The 25,172-nt window shown below is 42.4% G+C and overlaps 1 protein-coding gene across 20 annotated transcripts in view; it reads left to right on the top strand.

Annotated features, from left to right (window-relative positions):
• Window positions 1-25,172, top strand: part of ENOX1 (ecto-NOX disulfide-thiol exchanger 1) — a 485,482-nt gene that overhangs the window by 197,576 nt on the left and 262,734 nt on the right. Inside the window, exon 1 of one of the 20 annotated variants that reach the window (XM_065581200.1) lies at window positions 24,415-24,453. The exons of the other annotated variants lie outside the window; for them this stretch is intronic. The gene's annotated coding sequence lies outside the window, so the exon portion shown is untranslated. Of the gene's footprint in view, window positions 1-24,414; window positions 24,454-25,172 lie in introns of those variants that run through there. 20 annotated transcript variants of the gene reach the window in all.

Below are 25,172 nucleotides of genomic sequence, written 5' to 3'. Positions count from 1 at the left end.
TTCTTCTAGGGGGGGAAGCTGCTGCTGTGCAGCTGCTTCCTAGCGTTCTTGCCTGCCTCATTGTCTGCAGCAGGTTGTGCCTATGTAGGGTAAGCCAGGGGCACCTCCCCACCACACTACAGTACAGAACTGTACAGTATATAATGCCTTTTGTCTGCCCCCCAAAAAATTTCCTTGGAACCTAACCTCCCACATTTACATTAAATCTTATGGGAAAATTGGATTCGTTTAACATTGTTTCACTTAAAGTTGCATTTTTCAGGAACATAACTACAACGTTAAGTATCTGTCGGGCTGGTTCTAGCGCCCTCTGGTGCCACATGCTTATGCACCAGTATAAAGGGCACTGCTGGCTCTGCACCCTCTCAGTTCCTTGTTACTGTCTGTGATGATTGCTGGAACTTCTCCTCTTGCTTCGGCAAGGTGTTTTTCAGTGGTTTTCTTCTCTGTAACTTAGTTTATTAGTCTTAGTATAGTTGTAGTGTAAATATTGTAAATAGTACTATTGTAGATAGTTAGTCCCCCTCCTTTATTTTAGAGGGGCTCCCTTCGCTCCAGTCCCCAGGTTTCAAACCTTGTGCCTCCTCTGGCAAGCCTATGCCTGTGAGTGACCCACACTCCAGTTGTCTGAAGTGTCTGGGAGAGAATCACATAAGAAAACGCTATCAGATTTGTCAGAACATTAAGCCTTGTACGAAGAAAGACAGAGAGGCGAGGCTAACTTAATAGAAGCTGCTCTTAGACTGGTGTTGGAGCCAAAAGGCTCGGATTCAGCATTGAGCATTTCAGCCTTGGTGTAAAGCACCCCTCTGGCATCACATATTTCCGAGCACCATTCTCCATCTCCGGTGTCAAAGAAGAAACATAAAAAACATCACTCGGAGAGAGGGCACTGAAGAAAAGCAATCAAAGGGAAGGAAGTGGAGTGCGACCCACATCAGGCCGTTCTTCCAGCCCTGGTGCCTTGGTGGCATTGTCGACTCCTCCCAGAGGGACATTGATTCCAGTGCGGGACCCTCCCCTGATGCCAGGAAATTGTCACGGCGCCTGTGGAATCACAGTGCCTTCTACTCTGGAGGCCTTTGCCGTGGCAAGGGATGTATTATCACTCTCAGTATCACCAACTCCAATGGAACAACCGCTGGTTCCTGTTGTCAGATGCTACCGGTGTGGTGCTCTGCTTTATCCTGTGTTGATATCACTCGGCTGCGTGTGTGTGTTCCCTCTGTGTGCGGTCCCAGCTCTGCAGATAGCTGACACAGCAAACCCGACGAGAACCCCCAATGACCACAGACTCTAGTAAGGTATGAAGGCACCTCGGCCAGGTTTATTGCGACCCTGACACAATTTCAGTTCCCTGTAGATTACTTAGTCTACCGGGCATACTACTAGAAAGAGCCGCTTGGCAATGGACTCAGCTCAGTCAGTGGCGGGACTTTTCACTGCCCCCTTGGCTGGACAAAGATACCGCCCCAGGGATACATTCTTATACACAGGTACAAACAAGTTATACATCACTCCTGACGTATTGAGGTGCAACCCCTCTACGCAGCAAGGTACAACCCCTCTACGTAGTAAGGTGCCGCCTCTCACCTTGTACATGTTGGTTCGATCAAAACAACTCTATCCATCATTTTACCCTTTTGCCCTGTCATTGGGATGGGTCGGCCTGTTCCATGTTATCTGTGGAATGTTCCAGTATAGTGTATGTTCTGATATCTGGTGTCCAGTACCTGTTAGGTATGTCTCTTTTTGCAGTATCAGTCCTTTCCTTGCCAGCTTCTGTGAGCAGGGCCTGCCTCTGGCTCACAGCTTAACTTTGCTTTATGTTAGCAAAGTCTTGACCATTACTTTAGTTCAGGCCTTAGGCCTCATACCAGGCCTCTGATACCAAGTTTATCTCTCAGGGCCTCCTCTTACTACAGTTCCGATGAGCACAAGCAGGAGAGAGCATGGTGCTCTGAGCTCCTTCCCAGCATCAGGTCCCTTGGTATCTTCCAGGGGCAAGCCAACCCTACTTTCTTCTATGAGGTCGTCTCTGGCTTGACACTGGTCCGTGGACCTTTGGCACCGAATGGCAAAAGTGAGGGTTACCGCTCCTCTGTGGTCACCTTGGGAGGACAATTTGTCAGAGTCTGAGGTGGAGCCCTATACCCATGCTAAGGGCTGCCACAGGTACCCATCTTATGTACCCCTAGGCCCAGGAATGGGTCCTCCCTTCCAGAACCTGGTCAGGTGGTCAGTGGCCTATGCAATAGCTGTTCTGGAGCCGTTCATGGGGTTTTCCCCAGGTACTGGGTCCATCGTCTACCAATAATACTTGGTCACTTCCGAGAGGCAGGCCCCCACACAGCTCTGCTCAGCACGAGACCCTGACTCTGGTATTGAACCTGGTACTGATACACAGGATGTGGGCCCCACAGAGGTGATTGAGGCTGAAGAAGAGGAAAAAGCTCCTCATCCGGTACAGGCCTCTTCTTCCTCCTCCTCCCCAGACAAAGACACCTCGGGACAGAGCAGCTCTCCCACAAGGAGTTTCTAAAGAGAAATGCGGCTAACCTGGGTCTTGAGGTTGAGTAGCTCACGGAATCATCCCACAGCCTCATTGACATTCTGGCTGCAGCAGCACCATCTAAGGTGGCCCTATCCATTAACGGGGCTCTAATGGTTCCAGGCAGAGCCCTATAGCGGATTCTATCTTCTCTCCCTCCCACTTTGCAGAGGGCTGAAAAGAAATACTATGTACCAGCCAAAGGGTATGAATACCTTTACTCACACCCGCCTACAGGGTCCCTAGTTGTATTGGCGGCCAATGACAGGGATAGACATGGCCAAGCAAGTGCTACCCCCAAACAAAAGGATGCAAAGAAACTGGATCTGTTTGGGAGAAAAAATTATTTGACAGGTGGACTACAGCTGCATATCTTAAACCAGCAAGCCCTTCTGGGGAGATATGATTACAACCTCTGAGACTCTCTGTCGAAATTTAAAGACTCGTTGCTTCAGGACTCGAGGCAAGAATCTCTGCCCTTATAGAGGAAGGAAAGAATGTTGCCAGAGCCTAACTCCAGTCAGCACTGGACGCAGCACTGTGGCCATTAGGCAATGCTCTTAGCTGTAGTCTTCTGGGCTACTTCAGGGACTTCCAGCAGTTGATTGGGACTTCTCCTTCGAGGGATCCTCCTTGTTTTTGGAGAAAACAGATACAAAGCTCCATGGCCTGTAGGACTCAAGGGCTACTCTCAGGTCCTTGAGCCTCTATGCTCTGGGCCCCTTCAAGGAAGCACTTCACACCTCAACAACCGGCCCACTTCTTGGCTCTGCCACCAAGGTAGGACCTATTCAAGAGAAGGAGTAGCTGTTACAAGCACTGTCAAACACTTCCATCCACCTCAACCTCCCTGACGGGGTTGCATAGATACTCTGGAGGTCCAAGCAGGCCTTTTGAAGGTGCACCTAAGGGTGCTATTCCAGTTCCTGCTTTGGATCCTTCCCCCGCATTGCTTTTGGACCAACGTTCCCACTTCAGCTTGGCGTGGTCCCTCATTACAGCAGACCACTGGGTACTAAATACACTGATGAATGGTTATACCCTTCAGTTTTCATCCATCCCCCCTCCCATCACCACCCCTCTTCAGGGACCCTTCTCACAAGCAACTCTTAGCTCAGGAGATGCAAACCCTCGTTTGGGTGAGGGCTGTGGAAGAGGTTCCTCAAAACTTGAGAGGGAAGGGGTTTTATTCTTGATTTTATTCACAATTAATCTGATTATAAATAACTACTCCAATAAAGAATCAAAGACAAACAGTGGTAGTCTCAGAGCTTCTCATTTAAACTGTGTTCTGTATTTAAAGAAAAACAGCTGAGGACGATAATGATCATCATGTGACACCCAATTAACATATGCAGTGTTTTTGACTCTGTTAAAAATTGTGAAGTTTGCAGAATGTTGGGACCAAACGTTTTTGATCACAGACTATCCTTGATGCCAAATGATGACATTTTATTGAAAGCGCTAAACAAGCAGTTTGCAACAATAGATTAATATAAAAGTATTTAAAAATTGAGTAATCACTGAATGCTTTTCCAGGGTTGTAATATTTCCTTAACCCTCTCCAAAAAACACTTTTTTGGAGGGGACGCAAAATAGTGAAACTTTTCCACCTTTCCCCAAAAGTCTTTATAAAAAGAAAAGAAAAGCTACCAATTTTAAGCAACTCACTTCATAAGAATATTTATTCCTCATACCAAAAAAGCGCACACACTGTCTAGAATGCAAAGCTTGCAATTCTGTAAGAAAAGCATAAGGATACAATAAGCAAGTCCCCTGCCTACTAACTAGCTAGGCCTACCACACTTTTGTGTCTGCCATTAATTACAAATACATTTTTACTGACATTTCCTTTTCCGTCATCTACCAAAAGTGTTGACCAACCATTCTGAATGGGTTAAAATAACATTCAATTGATAGGTGGGGTTGATTGGGTAACAATGTATATATTTTTAAAACTGATGAAATTATGAATTCAGAAGTCTTCTATGATTTCACATCCACAATTTCCCACCGTGTTGATGCAGTGGACTGTGATATTACTTCCTTGGCAAATATAAATTTAGGTTAGAAATCTGAGTCCACAGTTTTAAATTCTGGAATAGATGAAAGGAACTCCTGGGTTATATTCATTTCCACCCCATTTTTCTTGTTCTGGGCTCAGACTTTGATCTTTGTTTTTATGATCAGTCACATTGGCTATGTGATGGAAGGGCTCCATAGTTTATGTGAATCATGTTTGTCCTTGTGCAATTCCAATACTTTATTAATTAGATCGACCCGTTTTATTTTTGTTGGCCAGCAGATGGAAAAGACCTCCAGGTCATAGTTTTCATTCTTGGCAGACGTCTTCAGCAGCTTGGATGTGATGGGCCAGATTGTCAGACCCAGGCAAGGAACACCCAGCTCTGTGTTACACCAGGGTGCAATTTGCACTTCCCTGACCAGGGGGCCATTCTGTGCTGGTGTGGTTTCCCAGCTCAGATTACAGCAGTTTGAGAGACACTTTGGTCCCCCTGAGGCTTTACAGAAACTGAGAATTGAAGGGTCACTGTGGAGCCCCAGTCACCCTCCCATTCCCATTGCACTGGCAGCTGGGAAGGAGGTTGGCATAGGAGCTGCTACAATAGCTCTATGCTATCCAAGGACCCCCCACCCCAGTTCAGGGGAGATCTTCTGGGAGCTGGATCCACTGGATTTAGGTTGCTTTGCATCTCTGCAGTGGCACAAAGATCACAGCCAATAGTCTCTTGTTTCCTTTTCAGACACAGAATCAATAAAGTAGGAATGCATTTTTCCCTGTATGGATGCTTGTGACCATTACTGGGTCATTTCTCATGTGCAACGAACCATCTTGCATTAATGTCTTATAGTTCTTCCTTTAACTTTTCCTCCATTGACCTTCAATCATATCTTTAAATTGCCCGTTTTCATTGCAGGAGAAGTTGTTAGCAGAAAAGAAAGGCCAAGACTTGAACTTGCTGTAACTTTTAGTTTGTCATAGAAGTTGGAAATTCGGCATAGTCGTTGATTGATCTTTGCCCTTTGAGAGGATGGAGAAGACAAAGAGATGTTGCCCCTGAATGAACCTACCATTTAATTGCTCCTGAGAGGCCTCGAAGAGTGATTTAAATTATCTCAGCTACCTTTTGGTGGTGGTGATGATGATGACATAAAACCTGTTTCACTTACAGGATTATCAATTTAATCAACATTGTGCTCTTCTATTTCAATGGACAAAGTTTCATTCACGTACATTTTATCTTGAATCAGAGGAAACCGATTTTCTGCACCTTTTGATCTGGAAACTAATTTTATCTGTGTTCTGCTTAAGAACTCTTGACCATGTTTACATTTTATTTTAGGAAATTGTTTTCATTACTTTGGACTATTCAACCAGAAATTTCCAACTAGTTGCTTCAACTTAGGCATGTCTGATAAATACATAAACTGTTGTGTAATAAACGTTACTGGCCCTTTTTGCAGTTTTGATCAGCAGCTTCATATCTATTACAGTTTAAATGAGAAACCACAGCGAAGAATGAAAAATAAAATGTGATAGTTGCTTTTGTATAGAGCAGTGATATCAGAGCTCCTTCCCACCTTCCAAACATTTCTAGTTTCTAGGAAATCAAGTTCCCTAACAGGCTACTATCCTACCCACTTTTCTTTCTTCAACACAAGTTAATTCTACCCATTTCCCACACTCCTTTATCCAGTCATCAGTGACTCCATTCATTCACACTTTCACCACTGCGATTCCAGACAGTTTGAATACTTTCATTTTGTTTCCTAAGAGGCCTAATAGACATAACAAGAACACTTATGTCCTACCCCATGAAGTCTCCCCTTTTAACTTTATTCAAAAAAATGTATATACAGATTGAAATTAGAATCCAATGTTTCTAGAATCAAAAATATTTCAGTTACCTGCTCATGGAAATACTTAAAATGGCAGAGATGTTCAGAAAATAAAGAAAACACAAAAAAACCCTAATAAATCTGTGATTTTTTTATTAGATAAAAGAAATATTACTTTTTCTAATACCCATGTATTTCACAGGCCTGAACTTTTCTGCAATTGTTCTGGAAGAAACTACTAATAAAATAAATCCTTCTTGTTAGACTGCTTGTAAAATTTATGGGGAGATTTTGGTGAGCACCTGAGCTATGCACTGTATTCCAATCTAAATTGCCATATTTCTATCCACTAGTTACATATTTATAACTATTCAGTTTTATTAACTTTGAGCCACAGAATTAATTGCTTTTGTGTGTGTGTTTTTTTTAACAATGTTGTTGTTGGGCTGGAATAAGTCCGAGTTTTAGTTCACAGAATAAGAGATGGTGCAGAACAGTGTGTCAGCCTACAATAGTTTAGGGCCTGACTGACTTTTAAGCCAAAGCCTGTGGTAGATGGTGCATGCTGCAGCAAGAGCCTCTGGGATGAATTCAGAGTGTGTGTGCTGCAATGGAAACTCTGCCATCCTTTCAGTGGGTGCTCCTCCACCTGCTATTTATCACCGGCTGCTCCATCAGCTCTTGTGGCAGGTGCAAAGGGAATGGTTGGGCTATGGCCCCACACACTTATTCTAATCCTTTTCAATAGCTAGTGCTTGAACTCCCCATTTGGATTATGCCCGCCTCCTGCGCACGGCCAAGCTGGGAGATAGATTCCTTTCACCTCTTCTCCCCTCTTTCTTCACTACCAAACAGTGAGGAATACTCTTAGCAGTATACCCATTGTGTATAACATTAGCATGGAGTGGAATTTGTTTACTGTCTTTAGCAATTTGTCATATCAAGACTTAAGTATAGCGGTTCGTAATGTACTGCACTTTAGTGTCCATTAACAGAATTTCTGGTACTTTGTACCGTTAGTCTTCAGGCACTTGCTATGCCTTTGAGCAAATACTTGATAAAAGCACAACTGGTATTACAGTCACTGTGCTTTCTCCTGTGATAAAATCTCAGTGCTCTTGGTTGGGTTCATCTGGAGTTTTAGAGGCCAAGTCTGAAAGGAGGTTATTAAACTTGCTAACAGTTGTTGCTGGTGATAGGTTTCCCACTGAAATGGACATAGAGTGATACAGACCACTGGTCTGATACCTCCCAAAGCACTAGAAAGAGGAGAGAGTAAGAATCAGTGAATCGGCACAGTACAGACTGTGAACTTGTTATTCTGAAGATACAAAACACCCTAAACTATGTTGCCTGTTTTTAGATTTTGCAACTTTTATTTCCATCCCATTTTTTTGTAATCTCAGGGATTCTTTGTCATGCCTGTTGATGTCATCGGCAACCACATTGAACCTAAATATTTATCTATCTTGATATTGGGTCATATCTGAACAGTCCAACTGCAAGAGCTGCAGCCATGTATACTTTTATTTTTTTATTAAAAAGACAAAAAGATCCTTGCTACATTTAGAAGTAGCAAAACCTATGCATTGTGCTAGGGAACAATTTGTTTGTATTTGTGTGTTTATGGTGTACTGAAAAATAGGTAAAATGCTCCCATCATGGCAAGGAAATGGAAAAATTTCTTAGGCACTCAGAGATGGGAGGGATATATACATTTCCTAGAGAAACAGATAATGTATCTCATAGACCTTACAAGTGGCACCGCTATCAACATAGGTCAGTTTTTAACCATAACAGTCACGTCACAAACCCTTTAATGATACCAACACTAAACAAATCCACACATAGAGCTTAAAATTATGTTTTTCCAGACTCTGTCAGAGACAGTATTTTCTTCCCAAGACCTTTCCCACTGTAATATGGTCTCATTTTCCTCTCCTTTCTTAATTAAGCCTTTCCAAACTCTCTGCTGCAAGAGCTTGCTTTTTTTCTTTGATGGTTTGGAGCAGAATACTGGATTTCATACCGCCCATTCTTCAAACACAAGTCCTCTACTCTGGTCCAGAATAGGATTAGTTTAACTCATATTAGCACTGTGCTTGGAAAATATTCAGTTGGGAAGAGAAAGGGAAATTATGCAATTTCTTTCCCATTTGATGTATGAACCAGAATTCATTTTGTCAACCTCTGTGTGATGCAGAGAAATTTCAGTTGAATTAGAACATCAGAAGTTTGCCTTAGCACAGCATCTTTGGGAAAAAATGATATATTTCTAATAGTGCTGCTCAGACCTCTCAGCTGGAGATGGTACAGAATGTACCTCACATTAGATCTAAATTTAATCTAACTATAATCAACTAAAATCAGATGCAGCATAAGTCATATAAGTGGGACATAAATAATCAGGACAGACAGTCACTTTACTGGGGCAATCTTCAAGGAAACAGTTATTTTCTTTTAACTTGTACGATTACTATGTTGCTCCAAAGGGATGATCACAACTGATCAGACCATTTTGTTGGGACATTTCTTGGCTGAATTACCATGTCAAATTTAATAAGAGGTGTTTAGTATTATGGGAAAGGGTCATCATTTGCTTGTGGCTCTGATTGTCTGCCTGTCTCACTCAATGACAACTAGGAAAAGTCTAGTATGTACTGAATTTTTTATGTTCATTTCGGTGTTCTAATATTTCAGATCAGTTTATTGCAAGTTAATCATGTTTATGCATTAAAAAAGGTACATAAACAATTACCGTGATTCAGCTGAAGGAAATGATTGCAGAGATGGTGTAATAACCTTAGGTAACATTAGAATACATGTCATTTAAACGAGATTCCTTAAATGGGACAAAACTGTATTTCAGAGCATCCCTATTAAGCAGCGTCAACTGTACTTAATTTCTGCATCATTTTGAACACATACTATAGGGTAGTATTTATTCTTCAAAATTCCCCGTGGTTTAAATGAATGTCATGTAGTGTGCATCTCTCTTGGTACATTATATAACCCTGGCCCCACAGCATGGGGAAATGCCCAGCATGGGAAATTTACTCCAGAAAGGACGACTTCGTAGCATTGTTGAATGGGATGGGGGAGCAGTGTACAAACCCCGCAGATCACTAGTTCCATTGCTAGGATTGCCATCTCTTCGACACTGTTCCCTATCTAATGGCATGAAGGCCCTCTTTGAGAGGGGCATTTTCAACTCCTTTATGAATTTCTGATTGGAATTCCCCCAAGTCCCCAGGAAACATGCCATAGTGAGTGGCTGATACCCAGCTCAAACTCCATCACATTGCCTCCTGTCCCAGAGAGCGCCAACTCTGTGGTATGCACACAGAGCAGTTTTGAAGGTTACTAGAGAATGGGGAGAATGAATGCTGTTGAACTAGCATATCTCGCTTTCATATTCCCAAGCCCAGTTGCATCCAATTTTGATCCTTTCAGCCAGTATAAATGGAGGGAAGAATCTATTGAGATGTCTTTAATTTGGAGTTTGGATTATTGCACTTATCTTGGGTTGCGGACCACCTACAGATATGGGATCCAGAAACATACAGATTATGACAAAAAGAGAAGGCGGATAGCTCAAGAAAAAACTATTGATTTTTTTACCTATGTTCCATTTTGGAAACACATTACCAAATGCCTATGTGAAAATTAAAGTTATCTTGGCCAGCTCTGATTACATAACCTGATCTATATCTAACAATAGCAATCTTCCTACCCCAAATTATTACCAACACTAGTCTATAGTATTGACTACATGATGTATAATTATGCTTTGTTTTTAAATAGTGGCTGCGTCAAGAAAATATTTAAAGCAATTATATATTGTACACGTTAATTTACTCTTTGGCTTTGGGTGCACTAGATGAAAGATGCAGAGCTGTCTCTGGCCCTCTCCTCCTACCTAGTATTTTTTAATGTATTTTGCAGTTACTTGTTGATGTGTATTTTTGAACTTATATATGCGCTTGGCAAAGCTATGCAGTGTAAGTGCCAGTCTGTGCAGTTTACCAGAGGAGAAAGGAAATAAGGTGCAAGGACATCCTCTGCCTCCAATAGGTTATTTGCTATGTGACAGAGGTAGATATTGCATTTTACAGGACAGATTTTCTCCTAATGTCTTGTAACTGAAATATGCAAAAAATCTAGAGACCACATTCCAAAGTGCTGAAATTTTGCTTGGTCACTAAAGATTCAATCCTTGAAGGTGGTGAACATCTTTTGAGAGGTGCTGAATGCCCACAGCTCTCATTAACAAGACTTGGGAGGTGCCGAGCACTTCACCAGATTGGGCACACAAATAGTTCCACTCTGCTTAACATATATTTCTGTGTTATGCAGAAAACATACCCCTTGAGTTGTGTAATCCTCAGACAAGGGGGAATAAATATGCATTTGTAAGTATAGTACAAAATATTAGAATTTAGCCCTTAAAGTAGCTAAGTGGCAGACTTATTTCATCTGAAGGACACAAAGCTCACATAAATACCCATTATTTTCTCTAATTCTGCAGAAACAAAGCAACAATAATATTGTAGCACTTCACCATCAACAATCTCTCTTGTTCTGTAAAATGTAACAAAGAGGGTGTATATTTTCTCTATATGGTAACAAAAACCTTTTTATTCCCAAATGAAACCCTGAGAAGGTCACATTGGAAACTTGAGTCACAGGCTCTGTAATTCAAATGTGAGCTAAGTTTAAAAAATGATGTGTCTGCGGGTTGCCAAGTACCATTAAAGTCTACAGTGTTCATTTGGATTCAAGTCGAATAGAACAGGACCCAGTGGGGAACTGTACTTTCCTGAGCCATGTGTATGGATTTTTTCCTACATACCTTTCCAGTAAATATTACTACAGCAGAATTCTAATTTCCCATGAATTCTCTGTTTAGGGTTAAATAGTATGCAAAAATCTGATTTCATGGGTTGGTTCTGACAAAAGTAGTTAATTCTCCAGTTTATCAATTATCATTAGAGAACTGTATTAACACATGTTTTTATGGCTGATATGCTTTAAGCTTTCTAATGAATATAGCTTGTAATAATGAAAGTCAGATTATTAACGGAACCCAAAACCTCTATTATACAATAAGGAATTAAAATGAAAACATTTTTGATTTCAGTCTCAGAAAGAGGGCTCTGGTTTTGCTGTTTAGATCCATGGTGACTTCGACCTCCTTCCATCAGACATGTAGATTGACCACTGAACAAAAGTCAGTCTTCTCTCTGGTTCCTTTCTGTTGTGCTTCTAGGGATGGTTTCTCCTTCAAGTAGTGTCCCTATGGGTGCTCCACTGTAGGTATGTCTGCATCCCTGCGCTGCTGATCAGAGAACTTCGGTAACAAGGTCCATTAGGCCCGCACATGCGCTGTCTCTCCTCGTGCTGTGCCACAAGGCTAGTCAGCGGGTGCAGGCTAATCCTCCTCAGTTCCTTTCAACCCTCCCTGGCTAGAGATGGAGCCATTAGCAGTCTATTAAGACTAATTGTTCTCCTGTTTGCATTAACACTTAGATAGTTTCCCCAGTTCTAGTTCTAGTTTTAGTTGTTAACTCTTTTTTCTGGTCTTTAAAAAAAACCAAAACCCCACAAACTTTCATTTTCTTCCCGCCTTTTCTCTCCACCGGGGACCCTTCCTCTCAGCAGGGGATGCCCGGCTCCCTAGGTTTCAAGAAGTGCTGCACCTGCAACGAGGCAATCCTGGTCCAGGGTGCATCCACTGCCTCGGCGAGGGCCACATCCAACAAAAATATACCCTCTGCCAGCAGCTCCGGCCAAGATCCTGCACCGCCAAAAAATTATCTTCATGGAGGCAGATATCTGATCTCAACCTCCCGGCAGACGTGAGTCTTCCCCACAGCCTTCAACATCTAAGAGCAGTGGTCAAAGAAGCTGGCTGGGGACTCCTGTCACAAGTCTAAAAAGAGAGTGGGAAGCCCCTTCACTGAGCCTAGAGGTAGCTGCAAGCGATGGCCATCTCGCTCGGTATCCTTGGCATCAAGACCAGTTCAGCACCTGTGCCTCAGGGTGACCATTGGTATCTGGTACCACTGACAGGCTCACGACCCCTTTGGGCATGGGCACTGAATCTTTGGTACCAAGAGATAAGGGCAAACACCCTAGGAAGGTGCTCTTGGTACACGAGTTGACCTTGGTACTGCCAGTGGTGGCAGCCTGCCCAGCACCGGAGAGACCAGTGAAGACCGCCACCACCACTGGGATGCTGAGTACCAGCAGAGTTCCACCAGACCAGAGACTTCTGCATGACAGATCCACCCTGCTTCTCATGGGCGGTGGATATCAGAGGCTGGGGGAGGCTGTGCCTCCCCAAACAGCCAGGCATGGCCTTGCTCACGCTCCACCCCCAGCCCCTTCCTGCCAATTCCCCTGTCCCTGTACTGTGGCCCCGGCTAGGATTCTGTCCACAATCCACCCTCCTGCTCTCTGCTTTGGAGTTCTTGTCAATGACTCTGTGGTAGAGAAGACTGAGGAGGGTTAGCCTGTGCGCGCTGACTACCCTTGTGGTGCAGCACAAGGAGAGACAGCGCATGTGCGAGACTAACAGACACTGATACTGAAGTTCTCCGATCAGCAGCACAGGGACGCAGACACACCTCCAGTGGAGCACCCATAGGGACACACATTTCGAAGAACCACTGTTACTGCACAAGGAGAGTAAATTCTGCTGTCTCTTATATCAGTGTAAATATATAGTAAATAGACTGAGACTACTGTAAAAACCAGTGTGAGAGGAGAATTTAGTGTTATTCTTCACTCAGCCTCTGCACAGTTCATAAATAAAGACCAATTGCTCAGTGTTTGGTTTATTACTTATTAATGGCTCAATTCTACGTTTTTCTGAGCATGCTCTTCGAGGACATTTCTAGGACCAGGACCAATACTGGCAGAGCTATGCCTTTGCTAATGGCCAAAATTTCTGAGTTCAAAGAAATAGAACGTGAGGGTTTGATCCTGAAAGGTTCTTAATACCCACAACTTCTTTTGATGTCAGTGGGAGTTGTGGGTGCTCAGCACCTCCCAGGCTGTGGTCCCTGCTGGTCTCGGTAGGTTGATCCTCAGTCCTGTAGCCTTTTTATAGCCACCAATTTCTGAACATCCTGCAAGAAAATCGATAGCACTGAGAGGCAGGTCCAAGTCATAATGACTGACCTCAGCTGTATGGTGGGAAAACATTGTGTTTAGATAGCAATGGTGAGACCTGGGTTCTCGCTGAATGCAATGACACAACCATGATAAGGAGTCTGTTGCCTGATGCCACATATCTGAACACATTGGTGTTCAGAGTATGAATAACGCTGTACTCTAATGTGTTTTATACTTAGAAAGCAAAGTAAATGTGCGAAGTGTCAAAACTAATAAAAGCTGCAGAATGTAGGATTCATGTTGCTAAGCATCACTTAAAGTGCAGTTCTGCTCTGAAAAGTGGCACCATCTTACTCAATGGATCTAATCCTTGTGTGTATTCAGAGGCCTATCTTCTAATGCTACTGACAAAAATAAGGTTTTTTTTTCCCTGCCTTTTATTTCTGATATCGCTGTAGAACCAATACAGCTAAGAGTGTGAATTCTGTTCCTTCTCACATGTCGATAAAATTGTTATCCAAGTTCCATTTACAAAGCCAAATTCTACTTCAGTGGTGTGTGCCGAGGCATTTGAGTTGCACAGATATAACAGAGGCTGTGTCTGTATTTTGAGCTATGAATGTGATTCTCCTGCTTGTGTGTGCATACTTGCACTAGCTTGATGAGAGCTAGTGCGAGTATAAATAGTGGTATAGCTGTGGTAGCACAGGTAGCAGCACCAGAGTCATGGCTTAGCTGTGCTTAGTACAAATCCGCCTGTAACCGGTGGCTAAGCCGTGCCTCTGCTGCGGCTACCCATGCTACCATGGCTACACTGCTATTTATGCTCATGCTAGCTCAATGAGATCTAGCATGAGTATGTGTACACAAGCAGGGGAATCTCACACTTGCCTTGCACTGTAGCTGTAGCAGAAGAGAGACTAGAAGGCAATGAGATTGTGCAGGTTTAGCTGAGGGCAAAATCTGAAGACAACAGAATCAGACAGCTAGAACCCAGGAAATAATTTAGCCTACAACATCTTTGTTACTGGTGGTGTTGTATGAGAGGAAAGAACACAGGTTGAATTGCAGAGTGCAGGTTGAATTTTCACAGCTGGTAATTAGAAAAGCCATATTTTGACTTGCAAACTTGAGCAGGTTGATCCTGAAAGCTGGAGTTCCAATAACTCTGATCTGAGGGAGGAAGGATGATCTAGTGGGTAAAGCACTGGACTGCGGTTCTAGCTTTGGGTTTAGTTCCCAGCTTTGCTATAGAGTTTCTGTGTGACCTTGGGAAAGTCACTTAAACGTTCTGTGCCTCAGTTTCCCATCTCTAAATAGTGAATTACTACTTCCTTTCTCCTCTATTTTTACTTTATCTAAACTGTATGCTATTTGGTGCAAGGACTGAATCTACATGGTTTGTACAGAACCTTGCACAATAGTATCCTGATCTCAGCTTAGGCCACTAGGCACCACTGTAATACGAATAATAATAATGTGGAGCTGCATTTTCAGAGCCTTTTTCTGTATAAAACTACTCTTTAATATGTGTACGTATGCATGTGTATGACAGAAGTCAATAACGTTACTAGAGGACATGGCACTCATACAATGAATACATTTGAAAACCTGGGTGAACAATGCATTGGAAGTAATCGTAAAGTTAAGCATCATCTATGAAATTTTTGTTTTCTCATTGCCATTGACTAGTTGAGAGGATGGCGGGAGACAAAGGAGAGGGGGATGGAACTTGACATCTCAGGCAAGTAATGTAGTGTGAGCTGTGTGGCTTCATCTTCGTTAGATGGAAAAGTGAGGAAAATGCTTTTGGTGTTTCCCCATCTCTGTACAAGAAAATAATCTGGAAGAGTCACACAAAGTGAAGGAGGTATTTAGTATAATTTATTATTTACTTTTTTATTGCTATGAATAAACTCATCAACCAATAGCACAACATACACGTTGCTTACTGTTAGTTCTGCTGTGGAACCGGAATTTCTGACTTTTTAAATCCCGTCTTCACCTTTTTTCAGTTGCTATTATAGGAACTTTTTACTTCCTTCACTGTTGCAGTTCATTGATTAGAGATTCATTAGCAAACCACATGGCAAATGTGATGGTTTCTAGTTATAGTCATTTCCCTGTGTTTTTGGAAACACCCTTTAGCCCAAAGAATTTTAGCTCAAAAGCAGAGCAGCAGTGAAGCAGTGGCAGAGCATGTAAATGAGTATTAGTGTAGCTAAGTGCACGTGGGTCCTTTCCCCAGATAAATAAATAACAACACTGTACTCCACCTTCAACGGTCAGAGAAATATTTCACTTATATGTGCGTGTAGCAATGTCATTGTTCATGTGCCTACTGATATACCGATAGGCATACTATTAGAACTGGGAAAAAATACATAAACTTGTCTGCTTTCACATTTTATTTCATTCAACTATTTTCACCTAATGAAGTGTAGAAATCTACACCATATAATCAGATGATACATGCAATTCCCACTTTCTCCATTTGTAGCAGTCTCTAAGGATGACGGAAGATCCACCCTTCCCTTTTGTGGATGTTTTTTATGTAGATGAAACTGTGTTTTCATAGTCGTAAATTAGCACAATGAGGCCTTATGATACTCAGTACGATTTATTTTGCTTCCAGAGGAGGAGCACTTTTAAGATTTATGAAGCATTTCATCTTTTATTACTAAAGTTCTTACATAGTCTTGTTGACTCATTTCTAGATAAGACATTGACTGTGGTTGGATTAGAACTTCAACATCCACAAGTTGTAACAACATTTTAAAATAAATATGCCAATATATCAAACACTTATTTTATAAAATACTATTTCAAACGCATCCATGTGTCATAGAGAAGTAAAAGCAGGTTCAACATCAATGAAGGATCTAATATTTATATCAAAAGAAAAGTAATTATAACAAACTGAAGAAAGCTTTGTTGTGGTGGTGGAGCATTGGTGCTGCACAGCATCCCATTCGTCTTGCTCTGCTGAACAGGGAGCAAGGCATTGAAAGTCATTCGTAAAATACAAGACATTGCTCTGACAAGGTGGGTGAGGTAATATGTTTCATTGGACCACCGTCTCTTGGTGAGAGAGAGACACTTTCGAGCCACACAGAACTCCTCCGGGAAACATACTCCCAGCGTCACAGCTAAATACAAGGTGGAACATATTGTTTAGCATAAGTAGTTAGCACGTATTGTAAGGAACCATTCAAGGTAGAGTGGTCTGTTAAAACCTCTGCAGGCGCAGGACAAAAAGAGGAAGTTAGTAGGTTACAGATTGTTGTAATAAGCCATAAATCTAGTGTCTCTCTTCAGTCCATGAATAGTGTATGTCCACACAGCAAAGAAAAACCTATGGCTGGCCTCTGCCAGTCAACTTGAGCTGCGGGGCTGTTTCATTCCTGTGTAGACTTCTTGGCTTGGGATGAAGCCTGGCTCTAGGCTCCTGTGGGGTGGGAGGGACCCAGCGTAAGGTTGCCAACTTTCTGATTGCAGAAAGCCAAACACCCTTGCCTCCCTATCCCTTTTCCAAGCCCCCCCCCGCTCACTCCATTCCCCCCTCCCTCCATCGCTCACTCAACCCTGCCGTAGCTCACTCGCTCATTTTCACTGGGCTGAGGCAGGGACCTGAGGTGAAGGAGGAGGTGAGGGCTCCAGCTGGTGGTGTGGGCTCCAGGATGGGGCCAGAAATGAGGGGTTCAGAGCATGGGAGGGGGCTCCAGGCTGCAGCAGGGGGTTGAGGTGCGGGAGGGGGTGAGGAGTGCAGGCTCCGGGCTGCGCGGCGACAGGTCCCTCTGGCTCCTAGGCAGAGGCATGGCCAGGCGGCTCTGTGTGCTGCCCCCACCTGCAGGCGCCACCCCCACAGCTCCCATTGGTCGGGAACCATGCCCAATGGGAGCCGCAGAGCTGGCATTCAGGGCAGGGGCAGTGCGTAGAGCTAGACATGCTGGCCGCTTCCAGGAACCATGTGGGTCCCAGAGCTCAGTCTCCAGCCTGAGCTTGGAAGTTTACACAGCAATGAAACAGCTCTGCAAGCCTGAGTCGGCTGGCACAAGCCAGTTGTGGGTTTTTCTTTGCCGTGTAAACATACCCTTAGTGTCTAGCAGAGTTATGAATTTAAGCTCCCAGGCTCGTCTTTTGAAAGTGTTGTGTAGGGTTTTTGAGGATGAGGACTGATAAGTCAGATATACAGTGATCTCTTTGTGAAAAGCATTCACCCACAGGTGATAGGGTATTTTTGTCTTTTATCATTTTCCTGTGTGAGTTCAGTCAAGAGCGTAGTTATTGTGTGGTGTCACTGAATGCAACATATTTTACAAAAACTTGTAGACTAGCTCCAATTCGTTAGACATCTTTATTTCCTAGTCTGGGCAATGGCTTTCATACCAGGGGAACTAGAAAATGATACCAAAATAAAATCCCCATCAGTTGCCCAAGTACCCATTCTGCGAGTGAGTCAGACACATTTTTCTAACTATCCTCTGTGATAGCTATTTGCAGGGTTCGTGCAGGGTGAGAGGCAGGAAATCCAGGCAGGTATGGTTATGTAGAAATCAAAGTAAAGTTTCCTTTCATTTTTCCAGTGTTCAGTATTTTATATGTCAAATTTTAAAGCTCAGTAAAAAGTAAAAGAATGAATTAGTGCTTCCAAGAAAAACTGTTTTATATGTTTGGTACAAAGTGACCTGCCTGCTAGCAGAGAGGCCAACAACTGAATAAAGAAGAGAGATAGACAGCTTCCCTTTCAGAAAGGATAAATTGGCGTTCTCTGGATTTTATGGAAGTTTGTGTCCCCAAGACCTCAGTAGAATGGTGTTCTGCATTACAATAGTTAAATCTGAAAAAAAAGAAAGATAATTTTTTTCATTTTACCTCAGGACATTAAACTATCCAACTGAGCTGTTTTTCTGGATAACTTAATTGCCATTTAGGAGTCAAAATAGAGTGTCCTGTTTTTTTGGGTTTTTTTTACTACAATTGAAATTTAAAAGCACCTCAAGATTACATGAGTGTTCTTACATATGAGAGTGTGTTGTGGTGAGAAATCAAGTCCTCAGGACTCAGGAAATTGTAAAAGTCAAGGGCTTCACTACATTAATTTGCTTAGTTTGCACATCCTGTATATTTTATGGCATAGATAAAATAAACAGTAAAACATTAACATTTACATTTATTAAGAAAAAAAGAGAAACAGAAAATAATACGTGTGTTCAATGCAGCTGAGTATTAAGAACTATTACTTTGGAATTTCCTGAGGATTCTGTGCTTGACTTTTTGTCCTTAACATTGAATTAATATTGGGTTTCTTCTTTTAACTTTTTTTTAATAAAGAAAAGGAAAAAACTATAAATGCTTTAAAGATGCCTCAGTGGTGCTAAAGCACTTTAGGAGCACCTCAGTGTAACTAAACACCTCACCACTGCTAAATCACTGTAACAATGCATCCTTATCTGTGTATCTGTCTAAATATGTAGTCTTGGAGGCCTTATCTGCGCATGTCCAATGTTCTAGATCTGTCTAAGATAAGGGCAACAGAAAAAAAAAAAGGAATAGGAAATGTTAAAAGAGTTTGAAAATGCTAAATATACTGTGACAAATGTACCCCAGTGTAATCCCATTTAATTAGTTGAGTTATTGGGACTTTTGTCTTTAGAAATACTAAACCTAGTGTTTTATTGTTATTTATTACAGTAGTGCCTAGAAGCCCCAATTGAGATCATGACATATGATGCTAGGCACCATACAAACACATAGTAATAGACAGTCCCTGCCCTAAAGAACTAACCATCTAAATAGACAAGGCAGACAAAGGGTGGAACAAAGGAAATATTATTCCCACTTTGCAGAATGGAAATTGAGACACCAAGAGCTTAAGGCCAAAATTGTCAAAAGTAACCACTAATTTTGGATGTCCAACTTGAGACTTCTAGTGTCTAATTTTTCAGAGTACTTAGTATTTTTGTGTCACTTTGTATGATCAAAGCACAGCTCCCATTGACTTCAGTTGCAGCTGTGATAGTTCATTTGGACACCCAGAAAAGGAGGAACATGCAGTGGTCACCTGTACAAAATTTGTTTTATGGTTTTTGCCTAGCATCTCAAAGAAACTCTGTGTAAGAGGCAGTGATATAATCTAGTTCTCCAGGGTGGAATTCAACAACCTTAACCACCAGCCCATTCCTTCTCTTCCTGCAATCCCCTGCCTCATTGAGACTGACAACAGCCTCTTTAAAGGTATAACTCAGATCCATTCAGCAAGCACAATCCATCCTGTGCACTGAATGAAGCAGTTGTCTTGTGGGGGAGGGGGAAATATCTTGGGCTTATGTAATTAATGACTGTATCATAATACATATGCAACAGAAAATAATACTATCATGGGAAGTGTTATGTACCCTTAACTACAGGTGTCACTACCAGCTCTACTTATACCTATAAGGGTGTACCAAGTGTTTGACACACACACCCCCACCTGAGGCCCCAGTGCTTTGGTGCACCACACCTGAAGGGAGTGTCCTTTGGGAGGGAAAGAGCAGTGAGTCAAGTCCTCTAGGAGCTGCCTAGAGAGGCCACTAAAGACCAGCTGTTGATGAAATAAACAAGAATTGGTCCACTAGCAGCTGGAAAGGCCATGAGCAGACAGAAGCCAATAAGGGCCCAGCAAGCAACATAAAAAGAGCTGATTGCCTCCTCGAGGAGATGGTTTTTGATGAACAGGGAAGGAAGGTTCTCCCCCGTTTTAACCCAAAAGCCTACTGCGTCAGGAGCCTAACTCTGGCTATACTTTTTGGTTGAGCCCACAAAAGATAGTTTTGGTTTACATTGTGGAATTTAAAGCCCAGGGGGATGTCCACGCTGCAATTAAAAACCCGCTGCTGGCCCGTTCCAGCTGACTCGGGCTCGTGGGGCTTGGCTAAGGGGCCATTTAATTGCAGTGTAGATGTTCGGCCTCAAGCTGGAGCCTGACATCTAGAACCTTGTGAGGTGGGGGGTTTCCAGAGCTCAGGCTGCAGCCCAAACCCGAATGTCTGCATTGCAATTAAACAGCCCCTTAGCTTGAGCCTCGTGAGCCTGAGTCAGCTGGCACGGGCCAGCCGCAGGTGTCTAATTGCAGTGTCGACATAGTTAGGTGGCCATGCTGAGTTTGGATATTGATTGACAGCTTTAAAATTAAAGGGAGCTTGTTTTGCAAGGTGCTCCACTGGTTCAGGCCATTATCATACCACATACGCTTTCTTTTCGCTGCAGTTAGAGGTGTGAAAATAGGACCCAGAATCCAGGCAAGGGCTGTTCATCATCTTAAACAACTTATAACTTATATTTTTGGGGTCCCTTATCTCCTTGAAGCAGTGAAGATAGTTACCATACTAGTCCAAGCAGAAGTTGCTGACTTTTCACCAACCCTTTCAATCCAGCCTACTTTGCCCTTGTGCTATCAAACCTTTTAGGAATCATGCTAAGTAGTGTGCACAATAAAAGGAATAAATAATAACAGGAGTTCCTGCTATGGAAGGTACTACAATTTTAATGGCATAGGACTTGGAAATTCATTACGAAGAAAGGGACTGTTCTGCAGTCTGATTACCTTGTGTGTACTCCATCTCTCCTTAACAAATCACAAAGGCTAGGCCCTGTTTCTTTATTTTTAAAAAATAAAATAACCAAGAATGAAGCAATGCATGTCCTATATGTGACAGGAATGTGTTATTGGAGAAGAGAAACATAACTTTAAAATAAAAACTTAAAGGTTTCCATTTATCTCATATTAGCTTGTGATTTAAAGCCAAATGACCACATCCTCTGTTTGTTTGTCTCTGTTTGCCAGAAGCTGGGAATGGGCGACGGGATGGATCACTTGATAATTACCTGTTCTGTTCATTTCCTTTGGGGCATCTGGCATTGGCCATGGTCAGAAGACAGAATACTGGGCTAGATGGACCTTTGGTCTCACCCAGTATGGCCGTTCTTATATTTTTATGTTCTTCTTGTGCACCAGCAGTAGTTTACTATATTTCAAGCAGTTACATCTGGGCAAACGCACTGAAGGCAATGGGCTGTACAGATGTCACTGAGGGTAGACTTGAAGACAGTGGGATAGTAGATGTGTAAACGATGGCCTGTTTTGTTGCTGCTGCTAAAGTGCAAGGAGGGGGAAAATCCATCTCATTTTCGGATCCACGTTTGAGTTTCCAGAGCTGGAAGTTAGGAGGAAAAAAATCTTTTTATTTGTAAACTGAGCACGTTGTATATGAAGTCATTGAAAGACAATAAATATGAAACCACATGAAGACATTCCGCCGTATAACTTTTCTTTAAACCCATTATACATGGGTTGTAACTTGATTTGACAGTTAGAAGTGCAGAAACCGCAGTATGAGGTTTTCAGGATCACCAGTCTTAGACACCATTGCTTCCATTCATCTGTGTGTGTCAGGAACACATCAATACAGTATGCTAAACCATGTGTAAAATTCCGTTCTAAACCTCTATTGGAGAATTTGGAAAACTTTGAAAGTCTCATGGATATAGGAAGGACTGTATTTACTTTTGTGAAATTAAAGTATATTTTAAAAGGGATAAAGTTGCTAAGTCAAATTCATGTTTGTTTTTCCCCTTCAGAATTCCAAAAGTGATTGTAGTATGCAGTTCTATGGACTTACCACTTGCCAAGTTTCATAATTTTTTAAGTCAAAGCCATTTTCTATTATAAGATCACTAAGAAGCATTAAAAATGTCTTTTGCACTCCTAGCCACATACAAATGGCCCAGATGTAATTTGTTTGTGACAAGAAAGTATTCCCAGGCTGAAGTCTTCTGTGCCAAGCGTTAGTTTGTAGTGAATGTTTAAGGCCAAATCTAAACCACTGAATAACAAGGTTTATGATGAAAATCCAGCCTTGATTATATCAGTGTTGTTGAGCACAATCGTACTATTTAGGGGTTGTCTACACAGGAAAAAAGCCTGCAATAGCTGGTGTGCACTAGCAACTACTCTGCACTAATTCCCCATGTGGACACTCTTTGGGTATGTCTGCACAGCAAAGAAAAACCCACAGCTGGCCTCTGCCAGCCGACTTGGGCTCAGGGGGCTCAGCTGCGGGGCTGTTTCATTGCTGCATAGATTTCTGGGCTCAGGCTGGAGCCCAGGCTCTAGGATAGGGTTGCCAACCCTCCAGGAATTAAAGATTAATCTTTAATGAAAGATTATGTTGTGTGATGAAACCTCCAGGAATACGTCCAACCAAAACTGGCAACTCTACTCTAGGACCCTCGGGTGGGAGGGTCCCAGAGCTTGAGCCCAGAAGTCTACGCAGCAATTAAACAGCCCTGCAGCCGGAGCCCTGCGAGCCTGGGTTGGCTGGCCTGGGCCAGCCGCCGGTATTTCTTTGCTGTGTACGCGCACCCTCGGTATTTCTTTGCTGTGTACGCGCACCCTTATTGCTCACTAAGGGGTGCCTCTGTGCACATTAGCTTAATGCACTTTGGAAGTGTACTATGCTAAACCACCCGAGGGCACTTTTAGTGCACAGTAAGAGTTAGCGTGGAGTAGCTAGTGCACTTTAAATTCACACCCTAGCTTAGTGTGCACTAACTTCCTCGTGTAGATAAGCCCTTAACCTTTCAAGTGTATCCATAATCAGTGCATTCATTTACCAACTCACTCATTTGTATAACAAGTCTTTTAATTCTAAATTCATGCTCTTTCAAACCCCACTAACTGTATTGGTTAATTGTTTTTTGTTTTGTTTTTGGTTGGGTTGGTTGTTTTTTTGGGTAGTGAAAATGTGATACAAACATTCTGAATGTACATTATAGCCAATGTGCATCAAACTGCTTTCCTTTTTATCTATGGTTACAGAAAGCGTATATTGTAGTTCTGATAAAATGTCCATGCCTGTTGTCTATAAAGTATTTTTTTCCTGCATTGTTCATATCAAAATTCACAGAATGCTTCCCATCTCTACCCAGGGGTGTCCAGGGATATACTATACTGCCTAGGTCTAAAACAGACGAGTGCCAGTCATAAAACAGGAATGGCTAGATCTGTAGAAAGGAAATGAGGAGTGCAAGGTTCTGAAGACTACTTCAGGTGACGGAGGGAAAAAAAAAATCATGGTCAATGATGATAAATGCCACCCTAGAGTAAAGAAAAAAATGAGGAAAGAGAAGTAAAGATTCCCCCACCCCCCCTAAGATTTTGCTAAGAAAGAAAACAGAGAAGATGTGCAAGGTGAAATCAATTATACACTTGTGGATAATGGGGGAGTTACATTCAGAGAGCAGACCTGGAGAAAAGCATGTTTGAGTGAGGATGGATGAAGGGAGAGGAGATGAGTCAATTGGATAATCAAAATCTAGTTGTTTGGATTACAATATCGATAAGGGAGAGGAGTCTGCTATAGAAAGGCAGGGATATGACGCTCTGGTCTTAAAAATAAGGATGGAGAGAGTATCAGAGGGGATAGGGAAAGGGAAGATAAAAAGGGAAGTCTTGTCAACAGGGTTGTCAAGAGCTTTGAAATCCATTATATTTTTCATTCACTCTGTTGATTGCTGGTATTGAAAGTGATAGAATAAGGTTTTGAGGATCACTATTTTGCGGGATCATTTTTTCCATTCACACAGCAGGGATTTTGACACACACAGTACTGTATATTAAACAGTGTGCCACTGGTGGAGGGACAGGTTTTTTTTATTATTATTATTTATTTTTGAGGAGGGAGGCGGAGAGTTATTTTTCAGGTGTCCTAAATCTAGTGGAGAATAATTCTGGCATGATCGTGAATTAAAGCAATTGTATTTTTTTCCTAAAATAGAGTTTTAAAAGAAATAACTTAGTTTCAGTCTCATGTAATAATATTTTTTTACTTATAGAGCACCTTATATATACTAAGCTTCACCATTTCTCTCCCAGACTGGTAAGTAGAACTATTACAATTTAAGGATGAGGAAAGTCAGGCACAGAGAGCGATTAAGCCCAATGCTTTAAAAAATGTCCATCAGTCTTCCTTCCTTCATTTTTATGTGAGTGGAACAACTGACTGATGGAGCTCAAGTTAACAGCCTATGAACACAGCTCTTCCACTGCCATTCCCTCCCTTCCTCCCCATTTTTACTCTGTCCCCTTTCTTGTTTCATCATCCCCTTCATTCACTCATTCCCTCTTTCCGGTACCTCCCGTTGCAGAAGTCTTCCTGCTCATTCTTTCCATATCCCATATTCATCATTACCTTCTGTCCACCACTAATTCTCTCTCTTTTCAGCCTTCTATTTTCCTTTCTCCATCCTGCACGTGAGTCTGTGTGTGTGTGTGTGTGTGTGTGTGTTTGTATATGTGTGTGTTGAGAGAGAGAGAGAGATTTTTCGGTCACTCATCACTATTACGATCACTGCTTTCATTTTCCACATCAGGGAAAGGGGTAGTCCCACAGAAACATCCTCCCCACCATAACAAGAGCTGATACACCACATGCAACAGCTAAAGAATGGGTTCCCTTGAGCCCCCTCCACCCCAAAGAGCTAAGATTGCTGGAGCAGGAAGGGGAAAGCTCAGAGCCCTTTCCCACCACTCAGAGTGATAATCAATTGGAGTGGCTGGAGAAAAGAGAGGCTTGGAGCCCCTTTCTGCCTCCCCACA

This window comes from Chrysemys picta, chromosome 1 (genome assembly GCF_011386835.1).
Source record: "Chrysemys picta bellii isolate R12L10 chromosome 1, ASM1138683v2, whole genome shotgun sequence".
NCBI lineage: Eukaryota > Metazoa > Chordata > Testudines > Emydidae > Chrysemys > Chrysemys picta.
Note: the sequence above shows the minus strand (reverse complement) of the source record. Positions and strands in the feature narration are given on the sequence as shown.